The 24,711-nt window shown below is 35.1% G+C and overlaps 1 long non-coding RNA gene and 1 pseudogene across 1 annotated transcript; both read right to left on the reverse strand.

The window, feature by feature from the left end:
- LOC127850093 (uncharacterized) overlaps positions 1-20,248 on the reverse strand; it is a 61,953-nt pseudogene extending 41,705 nt beyond the window's left edge.
- LOC127850095 (uncharacterized) lies at positions 11,437-13,392 on the reverse strand. Its single transcript, XR_008035053.1, has 3 exons — positions 12,680-13,392; positions 12,248-12,422; positions 11,437-11,954 (listed from the first exon to the last, which is right to left on the reverse strand). It is a non-coding gene; the product is annotated as an uncharacterized LOC127850095 (long non-coding RNA).
- Positions 20,249-24,711: the final 4,463 nt, after the last annotated feature.

Consider the following 24,711-nt stretch of genomic DNA (forward strand, 5'->3'; position numbering starts at 1 on the left):
ATCAGATGAAAACTACTTCAATTAGAGAGCGAACACCATGCTAAATGCTTGAAATGCACCAAGTGACCTCGTGATCTAGTTTTTGACCCAGCATAAACCATATTTGAACTTGACCTAGATATTATCTAGACAAAACTTATGACCAAATTTGGTGAAGATTGGATGAAAACTACTTCAATTAGAGAGCGGACACCATGCCTAAATGCTTGAAATGCACTAAGTGACCCTGTGACCTAGTTTTTGATCCTGCATGACCCATATTCGAGCTTGACCTAGATATTGTCTAGATACAACTTCTGACCAAGTATGGTGATTATCGGATGAAAACTACATGTACTTCTATTACACAGCGGACACCATGCTAAATGCTTGAAATGCACTAAGTGACCCCGTGACCTAGTTTTTGACCCGGCATGACCCATGTTCATACTTGACCAAGATATTGTCCAGAAACAACTTCTGACCAAGTTTGGTGAAGATCGGATAAAAACTACTTCAATTAGAGAGTGGACACCATGCTAAATGCTTGAAATGCACTAAGTGACCCTCTGACCTAGTTTTTGACCCGGCATAACCCATATTCGAACTTGACCTAGATATTGTCTAGATAAAACTTCTGACCAAGTTTGGTGAAGATCCAATGAAAACTATTTTAATTAGAGAGCGGACACTGCTGTGGACGCCGCCCGCCCACCGCCAAGGTGAAACTATAATACGTCCCTTTTTTTTAAACGGGGGTATAAAAATGCCCCACCCCCTGGTGGCCATGTTTTTAAAGAAACCAAAACCATTTTTGAACACATCCAAGATATAATTGGGACAAATCTTCTGACCAAGTTTCATGAAGATTGGAAAATAAATGTGGCCTCTAGAGTGTTAACAAGGTTTTACTATAGCCATATAGGGAAAAATGCTCCGCCTCCTGGCGGCATTGTTTTTCAACCAAAGGGCATCATTTTTTAAGTAATCCAAGATATTATTGGGATGAATCTTCTGACCAAGTTTCATGAAGATTGGAAATAAATGTGGCCTCTAGAGTGTTAACAATATTTTAGTTTAGCCATATATAGCCATATATGGAAAAATGCCCCGCCCCTTGGCAGCCATGTTTTTCAAGCAAAGGTCACCATTTTCAAACTCATCCAAGATATCATTAGGACAAATTAGGACAAATCTTCTGACCAAGTTTCATTATAAGATCGGAAAATAAATGTGGCCTCTAGAGTGTTTTACTATAGCCATATAAGCAAAAATGCCCAGCCCCCTGGCGGACATGTTTTGTAACCAACCGGCATCATTTTTGAACTCGTCCAAGATATTATTGGGATAAATCTTCTGACCAAGTTTCATGAAGATTGGACAATAAATGTGGCCTCTAGTGTGTTAACAAGAATTTACTATAGCCTGATATAGCCATATAAGGAAAAATACCCCGCCCCTTGGCAGCCATGTTTTTCAAGCAAATTAAATTTTCGAACTCATCCAAGATATTATAAAGACCAATTTTCTGACCAAATTTCATGAAGATTGGACAATAAATGTGGCTCTAGAAAGTTAACATGGCAAATGTTGACGGCACACGACGCATGAAGGACAAAAGGCGATCACAAAAGCTCGCCATGAGCACGTTGTGCTCAGGTGAGCTAAAAATGTACACATTTATTAATCAGATTGTCCTCATTCAGACTGAAAGCAGATTTTTTATAATGACATAATTCAGTTTAAGATGAGATTTTTCTTCTCTTTTTTAAAACTGTTCATGAGAATGTTCACACTGCAAAAAGGTCTTGTTTATCACATTTTTTGAGACTTTTTTCACAAATTGGAAAATAGATAAAAATATGCACTCTTAATTAGTTCATTTAATTGCGCTGGGATTAGGAATGTGAAGTGGCCTTACAGACCACACACAAACAGGACATTACCAATAACCATTATAGACCAGTTTCATAATACTAACTCTGTTACTATTTTTAGATATGACGCATCAAATTTCCAAACAAGGCTCAACGTGTCACTTTGTTTCCTTTGTTATTCAAATGGCGGAGAATATCTATGATTATAAACAAGTTGATTGTTATTGTGTACATTCTGGATTTTCATGCACACTCAAACTAATTATACAAATGTCAAACATATGCATACAGGCATGTGTTTTGTCAATAAATTGATGAATAATTGTAAAGTTATTGTTATCAAAATTGAGTTGACAAAATTTTAATCTGCTAATTGATGAGAAGCATGAAGGGTTTACATTAGATAGGGAGTTGCATGGTACCATAAGAAATGGAAACACATTCAATTCTGTGACTTCGCACTCTTATTGATTTAGCTAATATATTGTAATATATAATATATGCTCACTCAAGTCCTGCAACTAAACATCCTTTACACTCACAATATCAAGTTTATTGCCCAGAAGAAGAACAGGAAAATCAAACGGGTTTTCCACTGGTATGTCCTTCATGGTTTGTTGGTTCCCATTGTTGTTGTTGTCATCACTGGGTACTGTTCTTGTCAGCTTGTTGACAACTGTCTGCCGCCAAACGTTCGCCATGTCAACGGTGGCTTTGTTGGTGAGGTCAACAATCACTGAAATTACAGAGGCATTATGTAGGTTAACATTCACTGAAATAATAGTGAGGGAAAGTCTGAATTTAGAGCATCAGTCACTGTAATTGCACACGCTGAGTGACCTTTCCACACCCTATCCCTACCCAATGACCCCTTATTGCTGATTGAATATGGAACACTGAGATTACAAATTGTTTGTATTTTACAATTTAACACACAAAACCATGGGCAGCAACAACCACATTTACAAGATGACATATGTTGGAAACAATGGTGGAAACAAAAAACAGTTGACAAATACCTGTTGGATTCAAGACACATAATAATTGTATTCATTGTTTTTTGTATGTTCTAAATAAAACAGTATTATATAAATTCTATCAGCCTCTTTATTATCAACTTTAACAGTGAATTTTCCTTAAATAAATAAATATGCTGCCCATCTTATTTCATTTGACAGCAGCTATTGGAGACAAAAAAATCAGTAACAGTTTAGACAGAAGACCTGTGAATCAAACCCCTACAGTCAAAAAACAGAAACTTCTCTATCAATCACGCTTTCTATTCTTCTAAATAGAAACAGAAACATCTACAAATAGATTCTTGTATGACAGATAAGCTTTGTTACAGAGTGAATGTGATATCCTAGGCCAAATCAGGAATGTTCGCAGATGGTGTTGGTTTCTTTGGGCCTTGAGAAAAAATAAAGTTATCTTCATCCATCAGCCCTTGAGAGATATATGAAAATAGCCTCCCTTTTTTAGATGCTGTCAACATAATGCTGGTACATTCAATTACTGGCTATGTGGGATTGGCGCAGGAGACTCAAAACAACAGTCTTAGTGTTCTTTAACAGTGTCTGGACACACAAAAATATCATTTCCTTGAATAACAATAATAACTATAGGTATGCAAGTAAATATGTGAGACTCAGAGTGATGAACATGTCAGCAATACTAAATGAAATTTGGTCATTTACATATTATGCACATTTTGACATAATGGTAAAAACAAAAAATAGTAACCAGATACATAAAAACATGATGTTATGCATGTTTATACACTGTAACTCCAATATAATGCGCTCAGTTATAACGCTGAATCCAATATAACGCGGGTGGGTCTTGGCTCCAGTTTTTTCTCCAACTTTCCACTTCAGTCTAGAGCGTTTTCTTGACATTCCAATATGGTGGCGGCCGATGTGCTGATTTTATAATGGCTCAATTTTAATCGATTAGAGACGAACCTTTACTGGGGAATTTGACAGTTTAAGTGTCATTATCTATTGTTTAGTGCCATGTACAAGCAAGCGTTATTTAACATTGTAATCATACTGTTCTAAGAGATATTAAATATTATTCTTTCACTTACAATACTTTAATACAGGAATGCTAAAGCACTTTTCCATACAATATTTTGATCACCAACATTTACAGTTTTTGTATTAAATTTGCCAAGTCAATGATAACTGGCAGTTAATTAAGGAATACTGCTGTAACATTTATTACTACAAACATTAAAAAGATATTAATATATGCCTTGGTCTGGGAAAACCAGGCTTAAAGCATGTGCGTAAAGTGTAAGTCCAGATTAGCCTGTGAAGTCAACACTTACTGCCTAAACTGGATTTTCGCTAAGAAGAAACTTCCTTCAAACCAAAAATACAATAAAGGCCTAAAGTGTTGTCCCTTAATTAGCCTGTGCTGACTGCACTGGCTAATCTAGCACGAAAATTTACTTACATACATTAAACCCGTTTTTTTCTGAGACTTAAGCTCATATATATGTCCAGGGCATTCAATTAATATCAATAATTACATGTACATGTGTGGTCTAAGGATGCCTTTATTTCGCAGTAAACGCTGACAGCTTTATCTTGTGACATTCTTCCATTCAAGAGACCTTTGGACAAATCAAACAACATAATGAAGGCTTCAAAACCAGATAATTCAAAGTTCTTTCAAGCAGTAATGAGTAATTTAAGTAGGAAATAACATAATGCTTATTTGTAATTAAATGATTAAGAAACATGAACATACATAAAGGATTTATATTTTGAGACAGTTGATTTCCTTCATCTTGAAAGTACTCTCTAATTGAAAGATTTTAACAACAAAAATACATCCAGAAATAGTTCTCTGGAAGACAGGTTTGCTTCCTGTACTTTTTAAACTAATCCGATTTTTTTCCAAGGATTAACCAAGCTTTCAGTTATCAGACCAAATGTACTGTTTAAACTGAACAACATAAATTGGAGACATTCAGAAGTTTAACTCTTTCAGTGCTGGAACCGAATTTTGAAGGCCTTTGCAAACAGTTTGGATCCAGATGAGATGCCACATAACATGGCGTCTCATCAGGATCCAAACTGTTTTCTATTCTGATAGTATTCTTTGAAAAAAATCGAAGAAAATGCTAATGTTAGAAATTCAGCAGACGACATTTTGCAGACCACAAATTTCCCAGCATGCAAAGGGTTAAATGCTTTTCATACTGACACTGAGTGTCTGATGGGTTGATTGTGTAGTAACCATGAGTTAATTAGTGTGAAGCACTGAGTATTCTACACCTCTGTTTATTTACTTTATGAAAAGTGCAAGACACGAAAGAATGTTAGTGTTGAGGCGAGGATCAAACCTGCGACCCCTAAGTGCTGGCACCAGTGCGTTACCACTAGGCAACAACCTGACTAAACTGCATGCTTTTAAATAACCAACTACTCTAGTGATAGACATCAGATATGAGGACTTCTGGTACTATTAATATGGTTAGCTTTTGCCCCCCCCCCCCCCCCCCCTAGATGATCACACTTTATGTCATGGTGCCATTTTAATCGTTAACTTCATGGCATGGATGCCAAAAGTTAATTTAAAACAAGATGTGTTTGTGAAACACTATGCCCCCCCCCCTATATATTTGACCTTTGACCTTGGAAGATGACCTGACCTTTCACCACTCAAAATGTGCAGCTCTATGAGATACACATCCATGCCAAATATCAAGTTGCTATCTTCAATATTGCAAAAGTTATGGCCAATGTTAAAGTTTGACGCAAACAAACCAACAAACCAACAGACAGGGCAAAAACAATATAGACTGTGGAACATAAAAATGTATCACACAATCTATCATGAAAAAGCCCACAATATTGTTTGCAGATTGATATAATTGTATTAACAAGAGATTGCCAAGCAATATGGTTCCCTACCAGTGAAATTCCACCATTGTCAGAATTTGTTTTTTCTATATTTGTTGCCATAGCAACCAGAATTCTTGACGTAGGAACAAAATGAAAAGACGTGCATAATCTCCATATTGCCATCTATCCATGTTTCAATTTAGTTTCATGAAAAAATATGAAAAACTTTTTAAGTTATCGCAGGACCCACTATTTTCAGCAATATTTCTAGTCTATTTGTTAATATTTCTAGTCTATTTGTTGCCATAGCAACCAGAATTTTCTTGATATAGGAACAACATGAAATGACGTGAATAATCTCCATATTGCCATCTATCCATGTTTCAAGTTTCATGAAAAAATATGAAGAACTTTTAAAGTTATCGCAGAATCCAGAAAAGTGTGACAGACAGACTGATTGACAGACAGAGCGCAAACCATAAGTCCCCTCCAGTTTCACAGGTAGGGGACAATAAAATATTATCATTGCTCTTATTCCAGATCAAACAACAGAATTGCTTAGTTAAGTAGTGCACATTCTACAATTTCTATAGAATCTTAGGATATGGCTGTAGTAACTATATTGTGTACAGAAAATGAGTCTGAATTCTCAAATTTATGATGTAAAACACAAAACAAGGAACAAAATTGTCACAAAACCAGGTTATCAATTTGAAAGAAAAAAAAAAAAAGGGAGACAATTCAAAATGTGCATTGTTACTGATTGTTCCTAGTTACCCCCTTTGTGTCAAATGCAATCTATTTTCTCAAAGTGTGACGTTGACCTTGAAGATATCGAGGCAATTCTTTCGCATGACACACCGCCCAATTATTGTGAACAAATGTACCGAGTAATTTTAAAATCTCACATAAATGACATAGTTATGGCCTTGACAAGATCATTTATGGCCATTTTTGACCTTTGAACTCAAAGTGTGAACTTGAGTTGCAGATATTGACATAATTCTTCGCATGTCACACCGTCCAATGAACAAATGTGCCATATAATTTTAAATCAATTTAAAATTGTTCCGCCAACCACTTGACCACCGACATTCACCAATCTAATAACCAGTTTTTTCCTTCTGAAAACCTGGTTAAAAACCTAGTTAAGAAACTAACCTACAGAATAACACACACACACACAAATATAGAACATTCAAATAGAAACACTTATTGATATTGTGTACCATTTACCACAGATCAATTGAACAATCCCAACAACCTAGTCACTGACCTAGTTACAGTTAGAGCTAATTTAATTGGTAGTTTGGTAAGCAATTTCCAATGTCCATATTGCATTACATCTAAGAATTAAGAATTAACAGTAAATTAATTGGCATTAAGCATAAGAAATTTACAAATTAAGTAAAATAAATAGAAAACTGAAATTTTGTTTCAAGAACAGTTTAAATAAGAAGTATTTTTTTAACCAAATTTAACAATACTGAAATAGATTATAACTACAAATTAACAATGAATAAATACAAATTACAATAAACAATTAATTGATTTGCTTATTGTTAAACTCACATACCACTTAAAAGTCATAAGGAATTAAGTGGGGACCAAGGTCTCAACAATTTTATCCGCACTTATATTAATATTTAAATTAAATTGGCAAACAGTAGGCAACAAAACATCCAGATGTAAAGTCAACTTTTTTTTAGACATATCAATACTTTGTATACCCCGCCAAAGGCAGAGGGATATAGAATTGGTGTTATCCGTCCATCATTCCATCCGTCATTCCATCCCTCCGTCCGTCTTTTACAAAATTTTGAAATTCAACGTATTTGCTTGTTTAACAAGAAAGAAAGTTTCTTATATACAAATGTATAACATTACACTTGCGAACGGTTGACAATTACCTCACTCACTCAACGCATATACAGCAAAAAGGAAATGATAGGACGATAAGATTCATTTTTTATTTGTTTATTGGCTTATATAACACAGTGGTCTTTAAGAGAAATACTCTACATACATGTAATATAGATATATGTACGTTTATAGTATGTAGACTATTTTTCTTAAAAGTCCCTGTGTTACATTACAGATAGAGCCTCCCAATAATTGAATATTCTCTCAGTCCTAGACTGAACTCTCGATATATGAAGCTGTGCCTAAATGGATTTACATGTTAAACTAGATTGCCCAAAGAAAATATTATTATTGTAATATTGTCAGTCTGATCAGTTCCAACTAAACAATTGTAATATACTGGTATATGCAAAGGTTTACTTATTCTGCAACTTTGAATAAGAAATAGAACAGTATACTATTAATGCAACTTTCATGTAGCATCATAGAAAAGTATACAGTTCTAATCATGCAATTTTGACATAAAACAAACTTTGAAGTTGTCACTTGTTATAGATACCCCTTCAAGTATAGGATTGTCCCAGGGAGGTGACTAATATTTGTTTACATTAACATGTAACATGAAAGAACTAATGCAGTGGTAACAAAAAATCATGACCTTTGACTATGAAATAAAACCTTAACTTTTGACGAACAAACTTTGTGGTAGTGCAGCTCAACTCATGGGGCATAAATATCAGAACAAATGTTATAAGAGGTCAACTCATTGATTAATTTGAGAAGAAAAAATTAAATCTTTGATTTCTGTTTATTTGTGAAGTAAAAATTAAATCTTTGATCTCTGAACTTGAATTGTGACATTGTCACCTTTGGCCAAAGAAGGGACATATAATCTCATTATGCAGGATAATCCTCCAAAGTTTTATAAAAAATTATCCAGGAATTTAAACATTCCATGGCAGATACAAAATCCTTGAATTGTAACATTGACTTGCTATCTTGAGCTTAAACAATGAAGCAGAGTCGTTCACGACTTGTCTGATTAATGGAAATACTTAGGAGTAAGTTATACATGTATTAGACAGAATCCATCAAGACATTATAAAGTTTAGAGCAGAAATAATAATAATAAATAATTCTTGCTCTATCTTCTTGAGTTTTGAACTTGACCTTTGACAAAGGGGCATAAGAGAAGTATGCGACACATCACCTGCTAATGAAAAATAATTATGTGATCTTAAAATTGTGAAAAATCCACCCTGGAACATTTTCATGGCACTAACAAATCCAAACAGACAAAACAATAGTCCTAGCCATCAAGACAGACGGTGCGACTACTTGTATTCCTTCTTTGAAAGCATACAAAACATTTGGGCTGTACTAAAAAGAAAATGCATGTGCATAAAGTGTTGTCCCAGATTAGCCTGTGTAGTCCACACAGGATAATCAGGGAAGACACTTTCCGCCTAAACTTGATTTTTGCTAAGAGACTTCTTGAAACGAAAAATATCATAAAAGGGGAAAGTGTCGTCCCTGATTAGCCTGTGCAGACTGCACAGGATAAGCCTGTGTAGACTACACAGGCTTATCTGGTACGACACTTTACGCACATGCATTCAACTCCTTTTTCACAGAGCACTACCCATTTTATTAAGCTTTTTTAATGGAAGGGAGAAAATCCAAACAGAAAGGAATTATGGAATTTACAAGAGTTAGCCACTCATGAAAAATAGCATGCATAGTGACCTTTACAATGGTATAAAACTGTGCAAATAGCCATGTTCTTTTTTAGAAGCCCAATAGGTCATGGCTTGTTATCAGCAGTATCTCAATCTATCTGAATTTAATTTAGATTCAAAGTAAAACAAAGAAGTATTTAAAACTGTGCCAATATAAAGTCAAAAACCAGTACACCTTATTTGGCAACGTTCTCCCTCCATATCAAGTTGGTACAGGAAAATGCTACCATTCACAGTCAGATATTCTTACCATTTTTCCCAATGTGAGGATAAAATTTCGAAAATCAACATTAAAAAATAAATAAAAGATTCCTTAAAGATGAAAGATATGCGTTTACATTACATATCTTGTATCCAAGCAGCTATCACAGTTAAGTTCAGTGACTGTTAATACTAGGGGAAGCAACAATCTTACTTTACTGAAAAAACGTGTATACAGTTAAAGTAAAAATAAACTGGTGAAAGGGAAGTTCATAGTTTATTTATTATAAGTTACCCTTTACATTTATTTTTCAAAAAGTTTGTTAAAATTAATCAAATTTTAATTATGATTAAAAATTATTCTAACTTCCCAAACTGATCAGTAACAGTCTCTCGGTGCATAGCTGCTATTCCAAAATAAAATGCCCCCTCAAAAACTAGTCTCACACAAATATACCTATGGCTGCGTCTAGATTTCTGAAGTAGGACTTGTGCATGTCCATATCTTCACGGCCAGGTATGTCCCAGAAAGTCAGGGAGACCACAGTGTGCGCTGGCACATTCACCTTCCGCACAACGTTCTCTGAAATGGATAATATTAAGGCCATGCAAGAACAGTAAATAGGCAAATTGATGACTAAACTGAAGTTATAATTGAACCGAATGCCTATTGGCAAGATTCAGGCTTATTATCAATAATGCTTGACACCATGGCACATGTTTTACTTTTGGGCTTAATATAAGTAATCTTTATTCATATAAATATGTGGCAGCCACATGTGCTGCTAATTTAGAATTAATCATGATTAAGTTTTTAAATGTCCACCACATCCCAGTTTGCAATCTTTGTGATGAAAAATATATGTGAAACAAAAACACAACATACCAATAGCCACTTTCTTTGTAGGTACATAGAGCGGACTGAACTGGTTTCTAAGGTAACGCAGGAGGATGCTGGTCTTACCAACACCCGGATCACCTGAAGTTGTAGTTGTGCAACAATTTTATTACAACAGTAGTTTATTAACTCTCACTTAATTACCACCTGGATCAACTAAGCTGCAAACTAACAGATTTATGATAACACTCATTATATTTACACTCAGTTGGGAATTTGTATAAGTTCATTCTGTTTTACAAGAAAAACAACCCTTCTCAAAAAAGTGTGTGAAATGTACGTTTTACGTACGTTTTGCGTGCGTTAAACGTGGCGGTATTGGCACTGCGTTTTTTGTGCGCTTTTTCTTACCGAGTGAGTTTTTAACAAAAACAAACAAGAAAATGTGCGCTTTTTGTGGATAAATGTGCGCTTTATGTGTGTTAAACGTGTGCTTTTTATAAGTGTGTTCAATGTGCGCTTTTATGTGCGTTAAATGTGCGTTAAACGTGCGCTTTTTATACAAGTGCGTTTTTGACTACCATTTATGTGTGTAAAATGTGCGCTTTTAAGTGCGTTAAATGTGCGCTTTTTGTGAGTTAAATGTGCGCTTTTTGTGAGTTAAATGTGCGCTTTTTTTTTTTTTAAAGCGCACATTTAACTCACAAAAAGCGCAGTTATAACCCACATAAAAGCGCACATGTGTGTTTAAGTGCGCTTTTATGTGCGTTAAACGTGCGCTTTTTATAAGTGCGTTTTTGACTGCCATTTATGTGTGTAAAATGTGCACTTTTAAGTGCGTTAAATGTGCGCTTTTTGTGAGTTAAATGTGCGCTTTTTTATTTAAAAAGCGCACATTTAACTCACGAAAAGCGCAGTTATAACCCACATAAAAGCGCACATGTGTGTTAAATGTGCGCTTTTATGTGCGTTAAATGTGCGCTTTTTAAATAAAAAAGCGCACATTTAACTCACAAAAAGCGCACATTTAACGCACGTTAAGCGCAGTTATAACCCACACAGAACGCACAATTAATGCACATGAATGGCAGCAAAAAACGCACTCACAAAAAGCACACATGTGCGTTAAAGGTGCATCTTTTGCCTTAACAGTTGATTCAATTATATGCTGTTCAAAGTTAATTTAATTCAGATATGCAATAAAAACCAATAATTATATAAACATATATTTTTGTGTATTTTAATAATTACAAGATAATTCAATTTTATACTTTAATGTACCCCACATTTTTTAACATACATGAGTAATTAAATATCAATGGCAATTTGATGAAATAAATATAAACATAATTTGATTATAAATAAACAAAAAATAATAGCATACTATAATAACATGTACAGTACTATATACACACGAACAGCTATATACATAAGAAAGATGCATATCAATCAAGGCCTTTCAGCATTTCTTTGAGGCAGCGGAGTGCAGCTCTCATCTTTCTCTCCAAGTCTGCCACCAGCCGGTCAAACTTCTTTGCAACTATTATACTGTCATGGCCTTTGCGCGATGCGTCTCGTGATGATCTCATTTGATCAGGTCCTGAAAGATATTTTATAATGTAAGTGTTGAATATTGCTGTTATGGTAATCTTGTTGCTATAAAAATTATAAATTTAAATCAAAACAAGTTTGTTTGCTTGTTGTTTTTGGTTGTTTTTTTTGCAATTTTAAACCCCTGATCACATGTGACTTAATGCTTTTCATAAATAAATACGTTTGATAGAAAATACGGTTCGAAAATGTACCAAGATACATGGTCTCATTTTGCTGTGTGGACTGGTCGGAAGTGTGACACCTTTAAAATGCAATAACCAGTACCCTGTATAGTTTTACCTCTGCTTTTCTTGGTCAAGGAGAGGGCGCGGTTTTCCCACTCCTGTTCTCCTCATGTCGGCCAGCTTGTGCAGGGTAAAACCTGGTATTCAAGTCCATACATCAGGTAGTCTCTCTTTTGCTCCTTTTTTTGGCAGGGGATGCGATGATGCACATTCTTTCCATGGGGTTTAACCTTTTAATTTAAAAGTTCTCATTTAATATGGGGGAAAAATCTGTTCATTAATGACCAAAAATAGGTATAAATAACTTTAAGATGACAATAACCATAAAATACAGCCATAATAATTCAAATGGTGTTGTTTTTCTTTAAAATTGCATTACATTTACTCATCCATTTACATTTCCCAGTGACAATACATAAATATGATAATCATCATAATTAATTCAATAAACTAAATAAAAAAGGGATGCAGAATTGAAAATACGAACCTGTTACAACAGACTGTTCTTCAGTATTCCAAAAATACAGGCAGTTGTTGAACTAGACCATATCACTTTATATGTCTTTAACCACCCACTTTTAATCTCCTTTATTGTTGATTTACACATTGTAGTAAATACACATTTTTTTCATCACACAATACTTCATGCTGAAAGTATTTCAAGACATTTTACACTAGAATAATAAGTCTTAATTCTAGCTTAAAGTCAGTTGCTGATGCTGCTTGTTTTCAAAAAATAACTTCCTATCTGTGGTTCTTAAATAGATGGTGCCTGAACAAATCAAAAGTATATCAACACCCCTTAGTTAGGCTTAGATGGAGGACTGATAGGGACTGGCTATTCTCTTATCTGATACCATGCTGTGTCTAAGCCAAAAATTGCATAATTTGAGAAATACTGATAAGGCAGTCATTTCAACACCAAAATATTTATTGAATAATACACAGCACCCTTAACACATTATATTTAATTGTAAATATTTAAATATAACATGCTGAATGGTTTTAGCAAATAATATTAATAGTATAAATATTATTTTAATTGCCTTTTAAAATGTATGTTTATGGTCAATGTGGTAGACATTAATTGTATTAGGGTATAAATATCAGTATAAGAAAGTTCAAATACTTATTTATGTTGAGGAAATATAATTGATACTATCAAGCCCACATAATACTTTTGACACTTTCAATATTTTTAATTAGTTATGCACAGTCTGATTTAGGTGGAAATCTTTAGAAATGTTTGAGATTAAAACGTAAGCAATAGGTATGCATTGAAATTGTATGATAAAGTATGTACACATTAAACAGGTAAATATGGACAACCAGTAATTATTCAAACTGCCCCTTATATTATTACAGGTTACTGAGATATATGTCTATGTTTAATCATTTGATGTAAATAAATTGTTAGAGCCTGCAACAATTTTGTTTCTTGTTCAATTTCTGTACAACATTTGCTAAACAGTTGTTAAAGACGCACTTTTTAAGATGTGTCTTTTTAGATACATCCTTTTAAAACAGATCATATGATAAAAACGCACTTATGAAATAAAAGACTAACTTATGCTTAAAAAAGACGCACATCAAAATAGAAAAACGCACTTTTGTGAGAAAAAACCCACATCTGTAAACCTTAAAACACACTTCTTAGATAAAAGACGCACTTCCTAAATAAAAGACGCACTTCTTAGATAAAAAACTTACATTTTGCTCACATCTACACTCAAAAGCGCACTTACAGATGAAGAAAACACACAAAAAACGCACTTCCTAAATAAAAGACGCACTTCTTAGATAAAAAACACACATTTTGCTCGCATCTACTCTCAAAAGCGCACTCACAGATGAAAAAAACACACAAAAAACGCACTTTTTCACTAAAATAACGCACTTTAATAGAAAAAACGCACAAAAAACGCTCTTAAATGCACTTTTGAACACTGAAAACGCACATATTAACAAAAAACACACAATTAACGCACTTTTAAGTGCGCTAAATGTGTGTTTTGGTAAAAAGTGCGTTTTTATTTGACAAGGGAAATTCTAAACAGAAATAATTGTTTCTGATGTATCACAACAGAAATGGTCTTAAATTTCATAATTAGAGCTCATAAAAATATATGGAGCACTGAAATAAATATGCTGTTTCACTGAACATGTTTCATGATTTATCCACAAAAAACAGCATTTTTTTTAAATTATAAGCTTGTATGTGTTGAAGGATAATAATGGCGCCTACCAACAAGTGCTATCTTCATACATGGCAACTCGGGCGTTGGAGGCAAAGGGGCTTCCACTGGAAAAGGAAATATATATTTGTTGCATTTAATCACTGGGTGTAAAGCAAGGGAATTGTGTCTTTACTTTAACGTCCTTTCCATCAAACAAAGTTTCAATTGTATTTAAACAATTGGTGGGTTTTTGATCAAATTTGGTGCCAAAATGTGAATAGCTATAAATTATCTTTTTATTGTTATGCTTAATTGTCAATATCAAACAAGTTTTTGTCTTCTTTAAGAATTTATCGTCTAGGTAACTGTTTTGGTGACCCACATGATGACATACTTCATAAAAACTAATTATCATGCTAAACGTTTAACAACAATAAAAACAATTTAGTGTTGATCATTTCAATAACTAAGAAGAATTTTTTATGCATTTTTGCTTTAAATGTGTTGACAATTTAAGCATAAAATTAAATTACAGTCCAACCTTACGTGTTACTGTGACCTCAGTATAGTTATCACCTGGAGTAAGCGGTCAGTAAATCAGATTATTTAATGCAAAATACAAGATTTTACGTCAGAAGTAAGAGACAAAAAATCAGATTGATTTGACTTTTTTTTTTTTGCACCTCAAAATGAATGCCTTGTGACCACTAATCAAAGGTGTAAAACATATTTCCCAAACAAAGGTGTAAAAAGGCTTTTGGTGTGAAATATAAAGCTATCAGCAGGTGACAACTATACTCAGGTGTAATTCAGAATGGTTTGTGCCCAGGGGATGATGATGGGGGATCTGGACTAAACCATATCGCCAGATGACCGCTATTATCAGACGACCGCTAAATCAGGATGGACTCAATGTTACAAAACCATTTACTAATTGAAGATTAGTTGTGTGAAACTTGTGGTTATTTGAGTCAAAATAATGTCTGTGTTATGTAGTTGGTGTACAAAGGGTTGATACCCTTTGGTATTGTTTGTTTGAATGAGAATGCTACAGCTGACCAGTCATCTACAAGTGATCATCTGACTATAGCAGATACCTGCCTTTCCCAGCCAATGTTACCTTGACTTGGTGCTGTACTCAGACTGGAGTTTAGTTTGAATGCTAAGATATCAAAATGTGATCACTTATATTAAATTTGCATATGTTCTATCAACAAATCATTTTAATTGTTTAAGGCTTTATACCTGTAAATTGTAAATCAGTAAACAATGTAAAGCTGAATGAAATCCCAATCTGGCCTTTTCCAAAAATGCAAGCAAAAAGCCCTGAAAATTCCATTCCACAGGCCATTTAACATTCCCTAGCCGGGGTGCTTCAATTTCAATATCAGAGTCAACAGGGCGCTTACAAATTTCTGAGCACTGTATTTTTTCAGTCACTACAGTATTAAAATCAAAAAGATACAATGTATACATTTTGCTGATAGTTTGAGAGCTTATTTACAATACTCAATTGCAAAAAACGCTGTATCTATTAAACTAACAAAAGCTCGCCTTAAGGCGGAGCGTTGTTGTATCGGAAAATCAATATTGGCAAAAGAGAGCTCAAGCTTTGAATGAGCGACAACACTCAAAAGCAGTCGATATATGCAGTAAAATCATGCAGACAACAAGTGACATGAATGCTACAAGGGTGTGGTTTTGTGGCAATTTGTTGGCTTTGTTATACCTTCCACACTCATTGGACCCTTCGGTGTACACCTCCATGACAATATCTTGGACAGTTACTGAGACGACTGATGATGGCATTCGAATGTACCATAATTACTCTAAGTTTTCTGACACCCTCTTTTTTTAGCAAAAATAGTTATTTTTTGTGACTCTAAATTTTCGGACATAGGGGTCTTTGTCCATAATTAATGTCTCTTAATTTTTGGACAGTATATTTTACCACGCTTTTCTACAGACTTCGGCCCTGTTTTGGCTTATCTTGTGACACTTCGATCATGGATTTTTACAACGGGATTAAAGTCATAACACCTAGCAAATTCACGCCTGAGGGCAATGGACCATTTCATTTGCATAATTTGGTAAATAACCATGTATACCGATAGAAAGTAATGGATTCACCCAAGGGCATTTGATACAGTGTTGTCTTATTAAGGAAGCAGATTTTTTTCTGTTTTTATGTTTTTGTTCTAAATCATTTTAGACAAGATTTGGACAAACTGTTAAGTTGTATTTATTTTTTTAAGCAGAAAAGAAGAGTTAATCACAAGATAATTATTGTACATTGATTTATTGCATTTATGTCAATATAATTATAATTTTTGGAATTTTTAAGTTTTGTCTCTAAATATTCGGACACCTGTAATTTTTAAATATTTTTTGTATCTAAAATTTTGGACAGGAAAACAATGAATAATGTTTAAGTGTCCGAATACTTAGGGTTATTACGGTAAGCCTCATGGAAATTGTGCATTTCATGCATAATATTGTGAATACATAAATTAGACTCTTAAAGCGTTTTAACAAATTATCGTTAATAGGCTGTCATAATTCATCGGTAAATTGGTATATCGCTGTGCATGTCGTTAAAATAATCTCACTGCAGATTGGCATTGCCACACCGTTTTTTAATATCTAATTATTCTTTTATGAACACAGAGAATAATTATCCTTTTGAAAACTGTACAAGCCATTTTAAAGTGTTAAATAAATAATCAGTTAATATCCAGGTCATGCAAGCGCTTCTACCTGTAGATGTTTAACTTTCACGTTTAAAATACCGATCTATACAAGCCTGTATGGTTCTGTACCTTTTGGGAAGTTGGGACCTATAAATTTGCTATGCAAATAAGTTCATAATTATCAGAAACATGTTTATTATCCCCACGCTTTTTGAAAAAAAGGTGGGGATATTGTGGTTATCTCCGCCGTCCGTCCGTCTGTCTGTCTGTCCGTCCGTCCTGGCCACTATCTCCTCCTACACTAAAAGCACTAGAACCTTGAAACTTACACACATGGTAGCTATGAGCATATGTGCGACCCTGCACTATTTGGAATTTTGATCTGACCCCTGGGTCAAAAGTTATAGCGGTTGGGGTGGGGCCGCGTCAGAAATTATCACTCATTTTTTTAGGTTATTTTACATTTACTTCTTTATTTCTACACCGATTCACTTCAAATTGATACTGGACCTCTCTTATGACAATACGGTCAATCTCAACCATGCATGGCCCCATTCCCAACCCTGGGGCGCCCCGCCCACATAGGCCACACCCACCAAAAATTTCCATTTACTATAATTTTTTCATTTCTACACGGATTCACTTCAAATTGATACTGAACTTTTGTTATGACATTAGGGTCAATCTCAACTATGCATGGCCCCAATCCCAACCCTGGGGCGCCCGCCCACATAGGCCACACCCACCAAAAAATTCCATTTACTATAATTTTTTCATTTCTACACGGATTCACTTCAAATTGATACTGAACTTCTCTTATGACATTAGGGTCAATCTCAACTATGCATGGCCCCATAACCAACCCTGGGGCCCCGCCCACATAGACCACACCCACCCAAAATTGCCTTTACTATAATTTCTTCATTTCTACACCGATTCACTTCAATTGATATTGAACTTCTCTTATGACTATACAGTCAATCTCAACTATGCATGGCCCCATTACCAACCCTGGGGCGCCCCGCCCACATAGACCACACCCACCCAAAATTGCCTTTTACTATAATTTCTTCATTTCTACACCGATTCACTTCAAATTGATACTGAACCTCTCTTATGACAATACGGTCAATCTCAACTATGCATGGCCCCATTACCAACCCTGGGGCCCCGCCCACATAGACCACACCCACCCAAAATTGCCTTTTACTATAATTTCTTCTTTTCTACACCGATTCACTTCAAATTGATACTGAACTTCTCTTATGACAATATGGTCAATCTCAACTATGCATGGCACAATTACCAACCCTGGGGCGCCCTGCCCACATATGTCACACCCACCCAAAATTGCCTTTTACTATAACTTCTTCATTTCTACACCAATTCACTTCTAATTGATGATGAACTTCTCTTATGACAATACGGTCAATCTCAGCTATGCATGGCCCCATTACCAACCCTGGGGCACACCTAGGTCAAACATTCGGCGTGGGGATACGCGTCGGCCTCTGCCGCGCCATTTCTAGTTCTATTTTATAGTTTCTTTCTTTAGTATATTACTCGTTCAAAGCATGGCACTTCCGAATCATGTTCTCTTTAGATGCTGAATAAGTCCAGGAAAAGTCAAAACTCTACGGATATTTAATAACGGTCTCTGCTGACTCCACATTCTAAACCTGTCTTTGAAGCATTCGATTTACAAAGATTGTAGTCACAGCTATGATGAAACATCATGGCGGACATTGTCCAAAAAGACAAGAATAAAAATCACAATGAGTATAAAATTGTGAACAACAAGAAGGCCATAATACAGTGTTTTCGAAAGAGTGTCTTCAATAGAGATTATGACTTCTTCTATCAAGTTTATTAGGTTGTATTGATAACCTTTTGACAGGTTATAGTCAGAAAATGATTGTTCTTATTCATTACAGTTTGTAGTCATACCATGATACCAGTGTTTTCAAATTATTGAGTTTAATCAAGTTGTAAAACCTGTTATTCTGCAGTCAGGTTGGAACTGATGTATTGGGGAATTGATTGAGTCCCATTATTATCGTTAAAGTACCTCTTCTCGAACCTCAACTCTTTACGAACCCTTCATTTGTTTACATTTTATGCGCATGCAGACTACATCACCCTTGTTAGTGTATAAGTAATTTGTTTACGCCGACTAGGGCGTAGCTGCAAATCGACAAAATGCGTCAAAAACCGATAGAATAAGTAGATTAATCATAAAACACGTAAAAATCATTGTATTTCTTAATGCTTTTTACATATATAAGGATTTTCCTTAATAAACTATAAAAAACATGGTCTAATTTTTGTTCTCAACTTTGCTTGACAATTTACACATTTCAGCTGCTGCAATAAGTCACGTGACCATGGTCAAAACATGTGACTTATTTATTTTAAATGTTGTACTCTGAAGGGTTCGAAAGCAGGTATCCGTTGCTTGGGAGGCATTGGTAGTTTTACATGATATGGTGGTTCTGGAAAATTGAAAAAATCTGTTTTCAAAAGAGGATTTACATAGTAATTACAGTTGCCAGCCATGAAGAAACAAGTTATTTATCAAATAGAGTACTTATAAATATGTTTCACTATTTAAAAAATTATATTTGAGTCAAATTGACGTGTCAAAAATTAAGAGGTTCAAAAGATGGTTCGTCCATGATATCAATGAAGGAAAGGGTTTTAACCATTAAAAACTATATGGCTATTGATGACGTTATAGCAATTTGTTAAAGATTCATTACACAAGAAATAATGTCATTTGACTTAACAAATTTTTTTAAACAAATAATATTTTGGGGGAGCCAAAACCCACCTCTTACGGCCCCAGGGCGTCTGAAAAATCATGTGGAGTGTGGAAAGCACTGAATGATAATATAAATAACCAATCAATTTAAAACAAGTATGAAATACAGATTCAAATAATTATCTGAAATAACCATTCTTGAATCAATGTTCAAAATGCCTTAGGAATGATCGTCGACTGGAACAGTTCACGCAAATTCTTACACTGGCATTTACCTGCATGACCGGGGCTAAAGCCGTTTCCCATATTCAATGTCTTATTCTTTTATGTAAGGTTTCAAACTTAAGAAACAAAGTGCACATTTGGCATTAAATGATAGGTATAAACAAACGTGAACTTGCTCGAGTCGTTTGTTGTTTTTATTTTATTTGCGTCATTGGAGATCCTGTGCATGAAAATAGTTATCGTTGTAAAAATTTCCACTTGCTCGACACTCAAATCCATACAAAGCAATTTTCTGAAAGCGTGCTCTGCTTCAAATCAAATCAAATCAAAATTTATTTATATTGTCGGTATGAAATAACGTGTATATGAAAAAATTTATGTTAAGCTTTTGCTCGTCCACCGTGGGTCGCCCCATATTGTGTGTTTCCGTTCTGAAAGCCAACCACATTGTGCATAAATCTGAGAGCGAAATGGAATTTCATGAATGTGTAGACCTAATTGCAGAAATAGTTGAAAAATATGAAAATTCACATGATTTTGTTATCGGTGGTGACCATAATGTGGACTTGGCGAGTCAGCATCCTGTTTTGGCTAGAACCTCGTACATCAGGGAACTCATAAATTATTACGGTCTAAAATTTGACTCTGTTGGGAAGACATACATCAACCCACAAGGAATAGATTGGAGTGAACTAGATTACTTCTCGGTGAAAACTAGACAGCAACAGTGCGTTTCTGTGAAAACAATCATTAACAACTTGGACGTAAATCTGTCGGATCACTACCCGATATGTATATCGCTTACAGAAAAATTTACAGTGAAAGGAACAAAAACAAGTGCTAAAAACAAACTGCTAAGAATTAAATGGGACAAAATTGATACACAACTTTACTCCGATGCAATGCGAAAAAGAATATTGATGCTAGACCCCACGGATCTAAAAAAAAACACATCTAAAATAGAAGATCCATCTGAAATAGAAGAATTTTCACTTAAATTAATGACAGTTATGACACAAACTATAGAAGCCAATTCCACATCTCTGAATAAACGTAAATCTAATCCTAAATTAAAAGTATGGACACAGAAAATTGGACATTGTCTAAAAGATATGAGAGAAGCATACAAGTTGTGGTGTTCGGAGGGTAAACCGAGAGACACAGATAATATAATATTCGGGAATTTAAAAACTGCCAAAAAGATATTTAGGAGCTCATATCGGTGTGAACAAGCAAGGAGATCAGCTCAGGATAAAGATAACAATATAAACGCCAGAACAAGAGATTCAAAATTATTTCACAAACTGATTAATAAGAAGAGAAAGAAAAAACAGTGTATTATTGAAGACTTATATGTGGATGACGAACACTTTAATGGTTCAGATTCAGCGGCAACAGGATTTAAGAAATATGTAATCTGGACAACAAACTGATCTAATATTGCTTGATTTCAGTAAAGCGTTCAACTAAGTGAACCATCTTAAATTGCTTTTCAAATTACAGGAACATGGTGTGGATAAAGATACTCTCTCATGGATCAAATCATTCCTTATAGGTCGTACTCAACGTGTTGCTCTAGATGGAGAATTATCATCCGAGGTACCAGTGACATATGGGGTACCACAAGGATCTGTGCTTGGTCCGTTACTTTTTCTTCTTTATATAAATGACTTACTTAAATCTATTACTTCTCAAGTTCGCTTATTTGCAGATGACACTGCGGTTTATCTAACAATCAACAATATGCATGACTGCCATACTCTACAAGAAGATCTAGATAAACTAATGAAATGGGAACATCTTTGGGACATGGAGTTCAACCCAAGTAAATGCCAAGTTTTAAACATAACCAGAAATAAATCAAAATTCTCTTTTAAATACAGACTCCATGGACAAATACTAGAAACTGTTGACAATGCAAAATACTTAGGTGTGGACATCTCAAAAGACCTTTCCTGGAACACCCATATAAATAGAATTACAAATAACGCTAATAAATCTCTTGGTTTTCTACGCAGGAACATACAGACAAGAAATTCCAACATTCGCCAGCTGGCATACAAGAAGACCACAGGATGAATATGCTTCTTCCGTATGGAGTCCTCACACTTTACAAAATATACAAAAAAATTGAAAAAGTACAGCGTCGAGCAGTCCGCTGGGTCAAGCATAATTATTCTCCATATGACAGTGTCACCTCCATGCAACAGGAATTTGGTTGGCAGACCCTACAAGACAGACGAAATGACACTAAATTTATAATCTTTTTCAAAATTGTTCAAGGTTTAGTAGCCGTGCCGCTACCATCATATATCGAGCGACCCACCAGATTCACTCGTCACATGCACCCCCTCTCTTTCAGAAATATCCATACCACTGCAAATTATTATAAGTTTTCATTTTTCCCAAGTGCTATTGTGATGTGGAACAACCTCCCTGCCACTACAGTATTACATCCTGATCTTGAAGGGTTTAAGCGGTCCCTGCTTTCCCCTTCTGCCCCTTGAACTCCGAGAGACATGTTTTTATCAGCTTTAACTTTAAATCACTTCACCATGCATGATTAATCGAACATACTTTTATTTTTCTCACTTATTCACTTTTAACACTTTTATCTTGCACTGACTGCGCACCTGTCAATAATACCCGCAAGGGGAGTTAGACAGTATAGACAGACAGACAGACAGACAGACACAGACAGACAGACAGACAGACAGACAGACAGACAGACAGACAGATAGACAGATAGATAGATAGATAGATAGATAGATAGATAGATAGATAGATAGATAGATAGATAGATAGATAGATAGATAGATAGATAGATAGATAGATAGATAGATAGATAGATAGATAGATAGATAGATAGATAGATAGATAGATAGATAGATAGATAGATAGAGTAGATAGATAGAAACATTTTCAGAAACTTGCACAACTCTCCACCGATACTAACTTTGACAGTGAATACCATAAACAAGTGACCGAAGAGTACAGACACATCGGTGATCTAGTTTTCGATAAAGAAGTACCATCAATCACATCTGAAGAACTTGAAAAAGCATTTTCTCATTTGAACAAAGGGAAAGCTCCAGAATATTATGAAATAACAATTGAAAGTGTCACAAACGGCGGACAAACACTTCATAGTGCAATCCTTAAGTTATTAAATGCCATTCTAATCAATGGAGAGGTACCTGAAAGTCTTAAAATAGGTATTTTAACACCAGTATTTAAAAATAAAGGATCTAGAACTGAAGCAGGAAACTTCCGTGGTATAACAGTACTACCCGTAATTGAAAAACTATTAGAGACTATTCTTAAAGTCAGACTGGTGTCCACCCTAGAGCAGAATCAAATTGCGTATCAACGTGGATTCACAGCCAATACATCACCGCTACATGCAGCCTTAATGCTGAAGACGTTGCGAGAGAGTGCAAAGACATAGGGACTCCTGTTGATATGGTCTTTCTCGACGCTAAAGCTGCCTTCGATGTAGTAGACCACCAGCATCTTCTGAGGCGTGTTTACCACTCAGGAGTAAAGGACAGGCATTGGTCGATAATAAATAGCATTCATACAAACGCTCAAAGTGTAGTAAAATGGGCATATTCACGTTCTGAACCGTTCCCAGTCCTACAAGGGGTACGTCAAGGTGGGATCTTGAGCACCGACCTCTACAAAATTTACGTCAACCCTCTTCTAAAGAGGCTAGAATCAACAGATCATGGGTGTACCATAGGTGATATCAAATGTAACGCAAGTGCCTGTGCCGACGACATAACCCTAAATTCAACAAATAGTCAAGACACAAAAGTTTTATTCAGTATGGCCGAAGACTTCGCAAACTGTGAGCGCTATATTTTACAGCCAACAAAGACCGAGGCTCTTAAGGTTCTTTCAAGTGACAGTAAAACTCCAAATACAGACAACTTTGAAATATATGGCAAACAAATTACAAACAGTAAAGAAAGCACACATCTAGGATTAAAAAGATCGGTTACCATCAGGTCAAGTGCAGAAGAAAATGTAGATAACAACATCCAGAAAGCGAGGAAATCTGTGTATAGTTTCATGCCTACAGGCTTCCATGGCGCAGGTGGCCTAGATATTCCAACTATGCTACACATTATAAAAATCTTTGTGATACCAATTTTGTTATACGGACTTGAAGTCATCCTCCCTAGACAAACATTAATGGACAAACTTGAACTATGTCAATAAAGAATCTTAAAACAACTTTTTCTGTTGCCACCTAATACTTCAGATATTGCAGTGTACGCACTTAGTGGACTGTTACCAGTACCAATACAAATTCACAAGAGGGCTCTTATTCTCTACAATAACGTATGTTTACAACACGGGAACTTGAAAGGCGCCTGGCATGTCGGCAATTAACGGTTAAAGGGCATAAAAGTGCTAGTTGATTTGTCGATGCAAGAAAATTATTCTGGCAGTACGACTCAGGTGACCCAGATGACCTTCTTACAACATCTATGAAAAAGATACACTGGAAGAAAATAGTGAAAAACAAATTAGATCAGTCTTGGTATAATGATGCATTGATAAATCAGAATATATGTCATTACTCAAAAATTTAAATCTTAGCATAGTTAAACCTGGGAAACCTCATCCACTCCTACAATCAACATCTTCATCTTATGAC

The sequence above is a fragment of the Dreissena polymorpha genome, chromosome 11 (genome assembly GCF_020536995.1).
Source record: "Dreissena polymorpha isolate Duluth1 chromosome 11, UMN_Dpol_1.0, whole genome shotgun sequence".
Taxonomy (NCBI): Eukaryota; Metazoa; Mollusca; class Bivalvia; order Myida; family Dreissenidae; genus Dreissena; species Dreissena polymorpha.